This window comes from Macrobrachium nipponense, chromosome 18 (genome assembly GCF_015104395.2).
Source record: "Macrobrachium nipponense isolate FS-2020 chromosome 18, ASM1510439v2, whole genome shotgun sequence".
Classification (NCBI taxonomy): domain Eukaryota; kingdom Metazoa; phylum Arthropoda; class Malacostraca; order Decapoda; family Palaemonidae; genus Macrobrachium; species Macrobrachium nipponense.
In genome coordinates, this window is record NC_087211.1 from 43,675,451 (window position 1) to 43,688,735 (window position 13,285).

Consider the following 13,285-nt stretch of genomic DNA (forward strand, 5'->3'; position numbering starts at 1 on the left):
CTCTTTCAGATCATTTGTGCACCATGGGATCTCCCAATTCAAGAACCTCTGCATTTTTCCAGTGTCAGACCCCCACCCCCAGTCTCAGTTTGGCCCACTCAAGGAATCTACTGCTTATGTTACCTGGACAATTGGTTCATCTTGCTTCCTTGGAAGGGAAACTACTTCAGAATAAGCAACGATTCCTGCCTCTTTGCTAGAGTCTGGGAGTAGAGTGAACTGGCATAAGTGTGACTTCATTTCCAGACAGCAGAGCTGGTATTTGGGTATGATGCTATCACATCTTAACTGATTTTACAAATGATCCTGTGACATAGCTAGAGTGCAATCATTTCTATTTGCAAAAGGTAGGGTTAAGATTATATTTCATCACTATTCTGATGCAATAAAGCAACTTCTATGAAGCATTTTCTCTACTTTCTAGATAGTCTTAGTCCAAGTCACCTTCCCGAACGTCAGTTTTATATCATGCAAGCAAACATAAAATGTTTCTTTAAAAGGCAGTCAACTGCTGATGATCCGAATGAACCTTCTCTCTCCAGTAGGAAACGTCAAACCACTGATGACACACAAAGCACTGTAGACTATGAAAAAGACATATGGTTAGATTCTGCTGAATCTGCTAGTGAAACTGAATCAGTTAACAGTGACAGGGGAAGCATAGGTATTACAGCATCAGTGACACCAGGAACATCATGTATTCCAAAGCCTCTGAACAAAAACATTCAGTTCTAGGACCTGATGACATAAGCAAAGGAAGAACAGAGTCCAACTCAACCATCACAGGTAAGTTTCCCTTCAACAAGGTTTGGGAAAAAGCATCTTGCCTTTAGGTCAGCATGGTATGATTCACACAAATGGCTTGAATATTTTGTTAGTCAAGATGCTGCTTATTGCTTCTGCTGCTGGATGTTCCCTCCCCCTAATAAACCTCCATCTGAAATTGCATTTACAACTACTGGATACCGTCAATGGAAAAAAGCAAATGAAAAAGAGACTGCCCAGGCTGGGTTTGCTCAACATCAGCGTAGTGATTATCACATGGCAGCTTTCTGTGCATGGAAAGTCTAAACAACGCATAGAATCTGGAAGTACAGTTTCAGCTGCCCTTACATCTCCCCATGAGAAAACTATAATTGATAACAGACACTATATCAAACATGTAGCTAGAGTCCTCTGTCTGACAGCAAGACAAGAGATTGCGCAAAGGGGCCATAAAGAAAATGTGGATAGTCCAAATAAGGGTAACTTCTTGGAGATCTTAGAGTTGTTAAGTGAAAATGATGATATAGTGAAAACTTGACTGAAAGGAAAGAATAGAGTTAAATACACCAGCCCAAAAATTCAGAATGAAATTTTTGCTCTACTGGCCCAAATGATTCAGGAGGAAATTTCAGAAGAACTGAGTTCAAATACATACTTTTCAGTCATGATTGATGAGTCCAGGGATGTCAGTAAGAAAGAGCAATTATCAGTAGTTGTTTGCTATGTGTGCAAGAACAATATACATGAAGAATTCTTGGACTTTGTTTGGCTTCACAACCTTAATGCTAAATCACTTAAAGACAATTTGTGTACAGTTCTGAGATTGTGTTTAATTGACCCCAGAAACTGTGTAGGGCAAACATATGATGATGCTTCTGTAATGAGTGGAGTGAATCAAGGAGTTCAGCAGCTGGTGCTTGAACAGTTAGCACCACAAGCAGTTTACATTCACTGTTATAATCACAGACTGAATCTTATTATTGTTGACAGTGTCAGATCAGTTTGACTGGCTGACTCTTTCTTTAGTTTGCTAGAAGAGATTTATATATTTATATCCTCACACACACCACATGAAATTTATCTTGCAAAGCAAAAGGAATTGTTTCCTAATAAGCAAATTAAATCTCTAAAAAGGCTCGGTGGTACAAGATGGTCTTGTCAGTATCTATCATGTTAGGTTATGCTTGATACCTTTTCTGCTGTCATAAGTACCCTTGAAGAGATATCTTCATCCCAATGCCACACAGGCAAGCGTGCACATGTTGCAAGAAGTTTATTAATGAACAGTAATTTTGCATATATATTATGCTTAGTGATGTTCACCCACATTTTACACAAAACAAAGCTTGTGTCAGATATGCTTCAGTCACCGTCTTTAGATCTGTCAGCAGCTGCCCAAATGATTGATGCTATTCAGCAGGAATTAAAGAATGAGCGGTCAGAAAAAGCTTGGCATAGTATTTGGGAGGAGGCAGTTGCGATGTCTCAGACACACAATATTGAGGTTTCACCTGCCAAGCAAAGAATACATAAATTACCGAGGCATCAAAAGTATGCTGCTGTTTTGGAAACAACTGAACATAGAGAAGTGTGTAAGCATGTGGAACAGGAAGAATGCAAAAAAACACTATTATCCAGCAATGGACAGGCTACTAACTGAAACATTGAGTCAAGATTTGATGATGCCAACAAATCTCTTTTCCATTCAGTATCATCTCTTGATCCTTCCTCCCCTAAATTTTTACAACAGAACCAGTTGGTGTTGAGCTGCGACAAGCAAAATTATTAGTAAAAGGTAAACAAGCTGATGGGGTTAAAATTGCCAACATTGTGGATTTGACAGCTTTTTTTGTTCCTTTTAAAGATGCATTTCCAGGTTGGTGGTAATGCTCTTGCATTACCACCAACATCTGCATCTTGCGCGGTGAAGCTTCTCTTCACTAAAACACATAAAGAACTACCTCAGAAATTCTGCGTGATCATAAATTGTCCGGTGTATCGGTAATTGGAATCCACCAGGACAGGGTAAAGAATATCGACATGGAAAGGTTTGTTGATATTTTTGCTAGGAAACATAATAACAGAATGATGCAGATGTACTAAATTAATACATCTGCATCAATTTGTTATTAATATTATTAATTAAAGGATAAGGTTCAATAATCAAGTAACCAATTGTAATGGAATCTTATTATATACTTCAACTAAGTCGTTAATTGTAGCAATCAAATGTCTTAATTTCTTTGGATCTCACTGTTTAAACATATCATAGAAATATTAAATTAATAATTCCAATATATTTTTTCTTTTTTATAATAAGCAAGTGTTAATTTTGATTACCTTAATTATATTTTGTTTACATACCAAGTGGTTTTATTTCATTGCCAAACCATTACTTATAATATCTAATTTGGATTTACAAGTGTGGTCAGAGGTTCATAATTTGTACTGAAAAAATATTTGAGCAAGTTTGTTATATAAAAATGTGATTCACAAATTAGTAGGCTTAAATATTTTAAACAACCTTAATATCTTTCCTCATGCTTTAAAAAAAAAAAGAATGAGTATTAAAATTTGTGCATGCCCAGTGCCCCCCATATTCAGCTGTGGCCCCCAGGTGCCCCCTCATTAAGAGACTCCTAGTTACGCCGCTGTCCCAGCGTCCTGTGTCAGCAGTGTTGTAGGGCTCAACAGTGTTAAGACTATGCACCTGGCCCATAAGGGGTCTAACAAGTGCCTTACCAAGACTGATTGATGGCTGTCTCCTCCACATACTTTATGAACAACTTTTATGGTGTTGCCTTCACAGCCACTCTTGATGACATAGTCTTCCATGCTTTATCTTGTAATGGCATCAGACAATTTCGTGGTGTAATGATAAAACTCACTGTAGTGGTGGGACACTCGGCTAAAAGAACAGCTCTTTATCTTTGGCCTTTTGAAATACGTACTCTGTTATCAGCTAACACATAAACTTTATTACTCATTACTACACCAAAAGTGGTACAATAAGAAGAGTTTGGACAAGAGGAAAAAAATTTTTCTTCAAATTGTGTTTTTAAAATTTTTCTTCAAATTGTATTCTTAAAATGTCAGTATTTTAAATATGAAATTAGAATTAACATACTCATTCTTTCCCATTAGACTGAAAAGGAATAAGGCCGCATATGCATGTTGAACTGGCAACGGATAGTACATCAAGCATACATAATGTGTACATGCCATCTAGTATTGGAAATGGAAACCAATGAAAGACGAGCCAGTTTCTAGATGGCCTGTCCAAATTTAAAGTCAGATGATAAAATACATACTGGATTGTATCAACATTGACTTGAAGTACAAAGTATTGCTTTATGCAGATAAGGTAAGTTCTAATAAAAATTTCATTTTTATTCAAAAATGCTTTATTAAATTTTTTAAATAAAAAATATATATTTAATAAAAGTTCTTTAATTTAACATTGCTTAAATCTCAGACATGTCATTTTATTTTTAAATACAAAATATATGCATACTGTATTTAATAAAAAGTAATTAATTTAACATAGCATATTTGTGTGCATTGAATTTCGGAATTATCAGTCCACTTGCAGACACAGAAGATGATCAGGTGGTTCAGGTAGGCTGGCAGTTTTTTATGGTCCCTTAGAGCTCTCTTCGTGTAGTATGGTCCAATGTAGAAATAGTTGTTGGTTTAGGAGTGCAACTGAGTAAAGGTATTGAGTTCTTACTGAGAAAAAATAATTGGGAATAACTAGCTCAGCTTTGGCAGCTTGTCCCCAGTCACTTGTCATCCTTAGAGAAATGCGTTCCTCTCAGGCATCTCCACCAATGCTCACTTCAACAATATAGGTTGGCCTCAAGCATCCATCCTCTTACCTCATACCCTTGAGCTAAGAGTGAGGTACAACCTTAGCTTGGTGGCTGGTTATGGGAATCTCCTAGTGGGAGTTGCTTCTATCCTCAGGTGCATCAAGAAGGGGTGGGGTGCACATTTGGGAAATCTCTGCTGTAGGTGTTGACAGTTGATAAAGAATGACCTCCATTTATACATGAAAATCTTGGGAATGTTTGCAGCTCAGCTGCCAGAAGCAGTTAGGCAAGACAGATGGGTCCCTACTTTCGTGTGTGGGAAAATGAAGTCTTTTTGAGCCTTGGTGAATTCCAGCAACCATTATTTGTTATACAGGAAGCTCCTGATGTTCTGCTTTCCTGTTCCAGACCAGACTCTTTGGAAATGCCTCCAGCAGCACCAGGATAATCTTGGTATCTTTGCTTTCCTCATGTCCGATTAATTCACTAGATGATCTACCTAGTGTTTGTCACTTCAGGTCTTGGATAACTCGAGCAGCGCCTCATTGGCCACATGCCAATTGGTATCCTGATCTGCTAACTTTTGTGATTGAGGCTCAAAGCGAGGTACCCTTAATTAACATTTATCAAAGAGTGGACCATCTCTGATTGATATTGCAGCAGATCTCAGACTTACTCATCCACTTGTGTAGACAAACATTCATAGTCCATGCAAGCCTATTCCTCTGCCTTCAGCCAGGTCTTCCAGCTGAAGGACGTGGAGCACTTTTTCCTCGGTATAGTTGTTTTGTTCATGTGACATGTTCTGCATCTCAACTTAGGCATTGTATAGTTATTGAGAAAGGCCTTGGATTGAGATTTCACCCTGAAGACTTGTTCTTAGTTGTGGTGGAAACTCGTAACTTGTCAGAGTGGCCTTGCAGCACTCTCTTCTCACACACCTGCCTACCTCTAATTAACCTTATTGTTACTAAACAGTCGTTTCATGTATCCAGCTTACACCGAGGAATAACCTGAATAAATGGCTCTGGTTTATATATTTAGGAAAAATACAAATTACTTCAAACTTTGGTATAGTTTGTAGCTTTTAAAAAATAAGTATTTGTTAACTACAAGTCCAGTAATCATAAATACTAGCCTTATTTTTGTGGTAACGGTTCTTTAGTGTCATCAACTTGTTAAATCCAGAAGACAAATACCTTACTATGCATGGTTGTAATCTGAGATGTTATTTCAGGTCTCGGTAACACATCTTAGTCCAGGTACTATTGATCCTTTGATGAAATGCTTCAAGATTGTATGCCTCTTCTGCTCAACATTCTTCATGTTGTGCTTACTCTTCCCCTGGGTCTGTTTTGGTGGATCGAGCTTGTGGGTTATATTGCAGGCCTATTTTTGTTTACTTTAATATTGCCTCTCCCCCTTGTAGACTCTTGGTTTCTTTTGACTGCTGCTAATCAACCTCCTGCTCTCCCAGCTGGAATATCCACAAGTTTGGTTACTGCTAAGATTCCAACTCTGCCCCTGAAGCTGTGCCTGTTTTGTCAGCCTCTTGGTGCAATCAGCAGTGTCTTATCCCTTTCAGTATCGGCACTCTTTCTCCAACTAAAAGTCTCATTATAGCCAGAGGGATATCCTTACTCTCTCCACAAACGTCAAGGTGCTACGAAGTCCCAATCCCATTTTTTCCCTAGTGGCTGTGGGTGGGTTTAGTAGAAGTCCCTTATTTGAGTAGGTAGATGACAGTCTCCTGATCCTTATCAATTGCTCACCTATAGCAAGGCTTCCCTTTAGAGGGTTTGGAGGGTTCAGGAAGATATGGGATGACAGTCTTAGGCTCTCAACATTTTTAGAGATTATTATTTAGATGAACCCTATTTATATGAAACAAGCCCCCACAAGGCCATTGACTTGAAATTTAAACTTCCAAAGAATATTGTACTCATTGGAAAGAAGTAACACAAGTATAGGGATATACAGGAAGAAGAGATCAGTTACTACTGTTAATAAGGAAAAATTTAATCAATGAATAAATTAAATTTTTAAAATACAAGGAGACTATGGTGTAGGGTGTTAATGCATTGCATTCCGCTCTTAACATTTTAGGTTCCAATTGGACACCATCCTAAGGCAGGCTGGATTTTGGAACAAAGGACTCTGGAACTGAGAAGTTCAACAGCAAGATGTATTTACTGCATATTGGTGTTCCTGTTCAGCAAATCTGGTTGCTCAATAAAAGACTATCAGGGATCAAATGTGAATGATCCATTAAGATATAGTTTTATTAAAAATTGACAAACAGGCCACCACTGACTCAATCCTTCATCATCAAGTCCCACCCATTCAACCTAGCTGAAGGAACACTGCTGAAGATGCTTGGGTGCTCCCATTATCTCTTCCTCATATAGAAGGTTCTGGACTGATTGTAGACCATCCGTCTCAAATAAGTTTCTTCATCTGATGCCTTTTCAGATACATGCTGTGGAGTAACATCAGTGTGCTCCGCAGACCTGAAGGATGATAGTACTTAAGCCTCTGTTCCTTCTTTTTTGAGTGAAGGTGTTGGTCGGGACGAGACATGAAACAAGCTCATTTAAAATGCAGGTTCTTTATTAGGTAAGGTTACAAATACAGTGGACCCTCCGGATTCGCGGACTCACACATTCGCAGATTTCTCTCGGGAACGTTTCCCCGCAATATTCGTGGAAAATTCGCTGTATTTTTCTATGAGAAATATCCACAAATTCTTGGTTTTTTTGATCAATTTCATCATAAAATGCACTTTTTGTGATAAACTATTAAATAAACCAAGTATGAACATTTTTAGTGGTTTTTCTTGAGTTTTAGCTAACAAAATAGGCTGTTTTTAGCAGTTTTATAGGGGTTCCAAACATTCGCAGGTTCTAACTATTCACTGGAGGGGGTCTGGTACACATCCCCACGAATACGGGGGGGACCACTGTATAGTACAAAGGGCAATGAGCGTAAGCAACCGAACTCAGACGGAAAGTGGGATACTATTGGGCATTTTATTTGAATTTACATATTTGTAGATTATAGTATCTGGACCTCCCTCCCCCCTTCATGCTCATAGTTTTATCTCGAGCGGGTAGTTCTTCTGAAAAACCTCAAGATCCATGTGGGGCTGTAGCAGGGCTGTCAGAGGACACACTTGTGTCCATGTGAAGGCCCACAGGGGTGTGAGGTAGAGGGTCAGCGCCAGGGGTTGGTACTGGGTACAGAAAGCGCTGGTTTCTCCAGTATACTCTTATGCTTGGGAGACATACTTCATAGTCCTTTGACCTGTCATAGCTCATGACGATCCTGACCTTATCCCAACGGTGAGTAGTCTGATCCTGAATCCTGACTGACTGTCCAACTTCTAGCCTGGGCAGGGGACATGCATGTTGATTGTACGACATCTGTACAAATTCGGCTCTGGAGGCAGGATGGTGATTGCAGTCCCTGGCTTTCTCAAGCCATTCTTGCAAGAATGATTGAGGATGAGCAGGCACATAGGAGCAAAGTGGGTGGCCATATAGGATTTGTGCAGAGGAGTGGCCTGTGAAGTTTGGAGTGTTCTGTAATTCCAAGAGGCCACGGTCAAAGTCTTCACAGTCAGTGTTGGAGGGCATGTCTTCAGCATCAAGATGCTTCACAGCCTTCGCAGTAGCCTCGGCATGGCCACTGGACCGAGAGTAGTGCAGGGAAGTAGCAAGATATATTCCTCATTGGTCCTGAGGCTAAGTGGGACACCAACCTCCCTGAAATATTCACAGGTGATCTTTATCGTTGAAATGCTGTAGTGTCCCTGTAGCATGGGGGAACCACAGGCCAGCCAGAAAGCCTGTCAGTCATGATGAGGACTTACTAAAGGTTCCTGCTAGAGACTGAGTTGTAAAACCTGGCAAGGCTCACAAGCATGGACAGTACTTACATCATGAATTGATTCCTGGCCAGTAAACAGTCTGTTGTGCTCATTGTTTTGTGGCTTCTATTCCTCTGTGACTCATTGAATTGAATAAGAGGGCAGCAGGAACTAAAATCCTTGCTCCATAGAGTACGAGTTCAGCATTGACTAAGAGGCGGTCCCATAGTTTCCTGAATGGGAGCAATGAATTATGCAAGTTATAATGATCTGGAGGAAATCTTGAATAATCCTGTCAGCATCCTGGGGTGAGGCTTCGTCTTTTGGGCTGCTCCATGAGAGGTGGCAATGGTCCTCATGTGTGTCCCAGCCTCAACACTGCTAGTTGCGTCCTGTGGTGTGAGCTGGCTGATGGCAGCACAGCATGCCACATGGCTGTGAAGATACAGTGAGAATTTCTCAAGATGTTGCGAATGGGGATTCTCTACCTGGACATGGCCCAGGTTATGGCTAAGATCTCCAGCTTGATTGTGGCATAGCGGATCTCTGCATCTGCAAGGAAATGAGCCACGCTGTGTACTAAGCAAAGTTTTACATTGCTGTGGTCCTGTAGATAGGCATATCCTAGTCCGCTAAGCCAAGAAGCATCAGTCAGTAGGATAACTGGGAGGGCTGAATCAAAGGAGGCAAGGACTGGTGGGCTAGCTAGGGCTGTCTTCACTCTGTGAAATGCTCCATTCCTGATTCGTGGTACATACAAATGCACTCTTGGGGTTCATAAGGAGTCTGAGAGGTTGAGCTTTCTTAGCCATCTCAGGCATAAAGTTGGCTTAGTGGTTCACTAACCCCAAAAATTAATGAAGATCCATTAAGTTCATTGGTGAAGGGAAGACTTTGATCGCTGTTACTTTGTCGGGGTGAAGTACTGTCTTTGGAGATCCGAAATCCATGGAAGGTAACGCTGGAGGCGGCGACTACAAACTTGTCCTTGTTACAAGTGATGCAAACTTGTGGCATCTTATCAACTTCTCATGGAATCGGCATAGATGGCTGGGGAAATCCTTGTCAAACAGCAGGATGAGAACTACCTTGATGCAATTCTCAACACCTTGCAGAGCCTTGTCTCCTCGAATGCAGTAGGCGTCTCCTGTGGCCAGAGGGTGTGATGAATGTGATTAACTTGTTATTCTCCTCTGCAAGTTGCATTTGCCAGTACCTGTGCAGGCATCTGCAAAGGTGAAGAACTTACCCTACAGATGCTAGACAACGGTAAGGGCGACGGTTGACTGTTTTACAAGGCAGCCGAGGTTCTTGAGGTCAATGGTGACTCAAACGCCATTGTCCTTAGGTACTATGATGAGTCTGTGACACCAGTCCAAGGGTTTGTCACCAGCAGGTTTAATGATGCCCCGATATACCATGAGATAGAGCTGTGCCTTGACTTGTTTCCAGAAGGTATATGGTATCTGGCGAGGTGCACTGATGGCGAAAAGTACGGAATCTTCCTTAAGATGGATTCGCATTGGGTGTCTTTCCTTTGGCTTGAGTGGGGGTTTCTTCAGTTCTTTCTTTAACTCTCTGGCTTGGGCAAGCGCTGTGGTGGCATTAAGAAGCAGCTCTGAACAACTATTGACAGAGGAAACACTGGTGGAATAATGCAGTGGCTACAGGATGGCTGTGATGTTCAGACATCTTCATGAACTTGGATCTTCACTAAACAGGATCTCTCGGCTAAGGTGATCTGGGTAACTGGTGAGGGTTGTAGTGCCCTTCTAGGAATGAACAGGTCAAGATGCTGAGGGCCCATAACGGAGACATTAGTACCTGTGTCTAGCAACATCCGATTCCTGGACGTATGCCACCATACTAGAGAGAAACTGAGATTAGCTGTGTCTTGTTAGAATAGGGTCTTCTCATACGACAACAGCTGGGGTTCTTGCCTGTAAAGGGTGGTGTGGGCTTGGCAGACCTAGTCTTCTTCCAGCAGCACTTGTCATGATGTCACTGTCTGTTGCACTAGCAGCACTGGACCTGTCTGACAGGGCACCTCCAAACCCTGGCCCAATGCCCCTTGTGAGCACAGTTGCCGAAACCTATCTGTTGCTGGACACCTCTTTGGATCCATGCATGCAGTTGCACGACTGGCACGAAACACACTGTGATGTTGTGGTAGGGGTGGCACCCTATCCATGTTTCTTCTGCTTGCTGTAGTTTGAGAGGACGAAGCACAGAATGTAGAAGTGGCCTTCATAGTGACCCTCATAGGTGCGACATTGGTGTCAAGGGGTTCAAGTTCCTCTTTCCCGACTCCCATGAGGATGATCATCTACCAGGACAGACATCTACTTCCTCTGCAATGTTCTTGAGTTTTGTTTAAAAGTCTAAAAACTTAACTGTTTGCAGGTGAGCAGCTCCCAATGACGTAGACTCTCGTTCCAAAGGCTCCTGTGTTCTCGAAGGTATCCATGACTTCATTGATACTGAATCCAGTTCTTGGGATATCTCCAATATGTGCTCGAGGATCCTTTGCATTTCCCAGGCAAGACATCCTCATCTGGAATAATTGTTTTTCTCTGGGTAAATTGGGCAGATCCACCATGACTTGGTAATTGTTCCATCGACATCGCCATTCCCAAAATTGTGAAACATTGCATCTGGGTGAAGGGAGGGTTGGTCTCTGGGTGACTGCTTTCTGTGGAGGGAGTATGCAGGAGCTTCCTGTGGTTGCTTGCTGTATGAGGGGGCATAGCATTTGCAGAAAGGCACAGTATTTGTCTGCTTCCTGTTGCCTGCCAATTTCTTCGTCCTCTGTTGTTGGTCCCATAATTCTTCCTGTTTTCTTCATCTCTCCTTTTCTTTTTGCCTCCTTTCCTCCTTTTGTCTGATCCTGGCAAGATCCTCAGTCCATGATTTCTCCAGGTGTTGTATGAAAGGAAATCAGCTGATTGGGGTATCATCTGGGGATGGAGAGTGGGTGGGGATTGTGGACAGTAGACAGGGTTTTGTGAATGCTGGGCGAGTGGGGCATCATCATGTTTGTCCTGAGAACATGTTAATAGTGTTCTGTTTACCCCCACCCAGGCTTAAAATAGATTTTAACAGAAATGTACAGTGTATTTCAAGTGCAGTGTGACAGAAATGTACTGTGTATTTCAAGTGCAGTGTGTGAAAATATTGGCACTAGTTGGCTCATCAGCAATACCTTATGCTGCATATATGATACACTGTACATACCAGCAAATAGTCTGTTGTGGGAAGAGAGAAGCCAGTACTGTTGGTGTGTGGTCCTCTGTGGTTTTCTTTTGGTTTACTGCAAGTCTCCTTTATCTTTGCTTGCTTCATGTCATACCTTACTGCACCATGTTGGTTGGGATGAGACATGAAACAAGCTCATCTGAAATGTAGGTGTTTTTATTAGGTAAGGTTACAATATAACAAGGACAATGTATGTGAGCAACTGAACTTGGATAAGGGAAATGGCATACTGCTAAGTATTGGATCTGAATGTATTCAGGCCACTCAATATACATTTGAGACAAGAATATGTTATACTATAATGTATTGTACCTACAAAAGGTCCTTTCACTTTATGTGGTCAACGTGTGTTACATTTCTGGGACTTTTATTTAAACCTGAAACAGCTCCATGGGAGTGGCATCTGTGGCTTCTTGGGCATGTTGTTTAGTCCTTCATCAACAATGTTACCTACATGAATAACTTGCCCTCTTCCAAGGAGTTGGAGAGGCATGTGGAAATCCTCCTGGCATTGTGTCTGTCATTTTGCTTACATATAAACTTATGGAGGTCACACCTATCCCCTTTTGAGAGATGTACCTCAGCAAGAAGATTGACACTGTCCAAGAGTTAGTTTGTCCTTCCAAAGACAGGATCCACCATCTCCAGCACATCATTCAGGATTTCCTGTGTTATCGTTTGCCGACAGACAAATCATGGCAGGTTCTGATAGTTCATCTGCTGTGTCTGGAAAATCTACAGTCACACAGGCAGTTTCAGCATTTTCTGTGTTAATCCTTTGCCAACAGACGAGTTATGGCAGGTTCTGATAGTTCATCTGGTGTGTCTGGAGAATCTAGGGTCTCACAGTCTGTTCCATATCCACTCCCTTCAACTTCATTTGGCATCTTGTTATTAGGCAGCCACTATGTTACAGTAGGTATATAAGTTCCCTATCATGGGTTCCCATACAGAAGTAGTCGCATTAGTGCACCTCACATGATGCACTGTAGGCATTACTGAAAGGTGTTTGCAGTGGCCCTTCTGTGCATATCAGCATATACGTACTTTTTAGGCTTTTACATTCACTGAAAATGAAATCCTAGAAATGAGCCAACCATGAGTGTGGAAAGTAAAAAAGATATCTTGGATCAGCATGATCATTTTGACATCTGAGGACTCAAATATTCTCGGATGCCTCCCATGTTACATTTGTAAATGAGAGAGTTAGAGACCCTTCCACCCAGAACTCAAGCAGTATTTCAAGTTTGGCCACTCACCAAGAGTATGTAAAAATTGACAAGATTATAATAATTGCTCAACCCCCAAAGTATGATTTATGTTCTTTTGCTCAAAGTGTGTCAACCATAACATACACCACAAATCCAATGGTAAAAAATGTAAAGAATTTAAATTTTAGCAAGCAGCAAGGGTAAAGTAAAGGCTTAACACAACCACATTGATCATGCAAGAAAGATAAATGGAACAAGCCAAGAGCAATGCAAATGTTTCAAATCCCTTACCCCAAATATACCACAAGGGATCCAGTCAATGCAGTGGCGTCCTTCCTTTTAAGCAGGTGCTCCATCCCCAGTGGTGGGGGCCC

At 41.4% G+C, this 13,285-nt stretch overlaps 1 protein-coding gene across 2 annotated transcripts in view; it reads left to right on the forward strand.

The window, feature by feature from the left end:
* The window catches only part of LOC135197005 (zinc finger protein 260-like), a 287,023-nt gene that overhangs the window by 268,261 nt on the left and 5,477 nt on the right, over nt 1-13,285 (forward strand). For both annotated transcript variants that reach the window (XM_064223894.1, XM_064223893.1), the window contains one exon: nt 3,910-4,129. The gene's annotated coding sequence lies outside the window, so the exon portion shown is untranslated. The remainder of the gene's footprint in view (nt 1-3,909; nt 4,130-13,285) is intronic.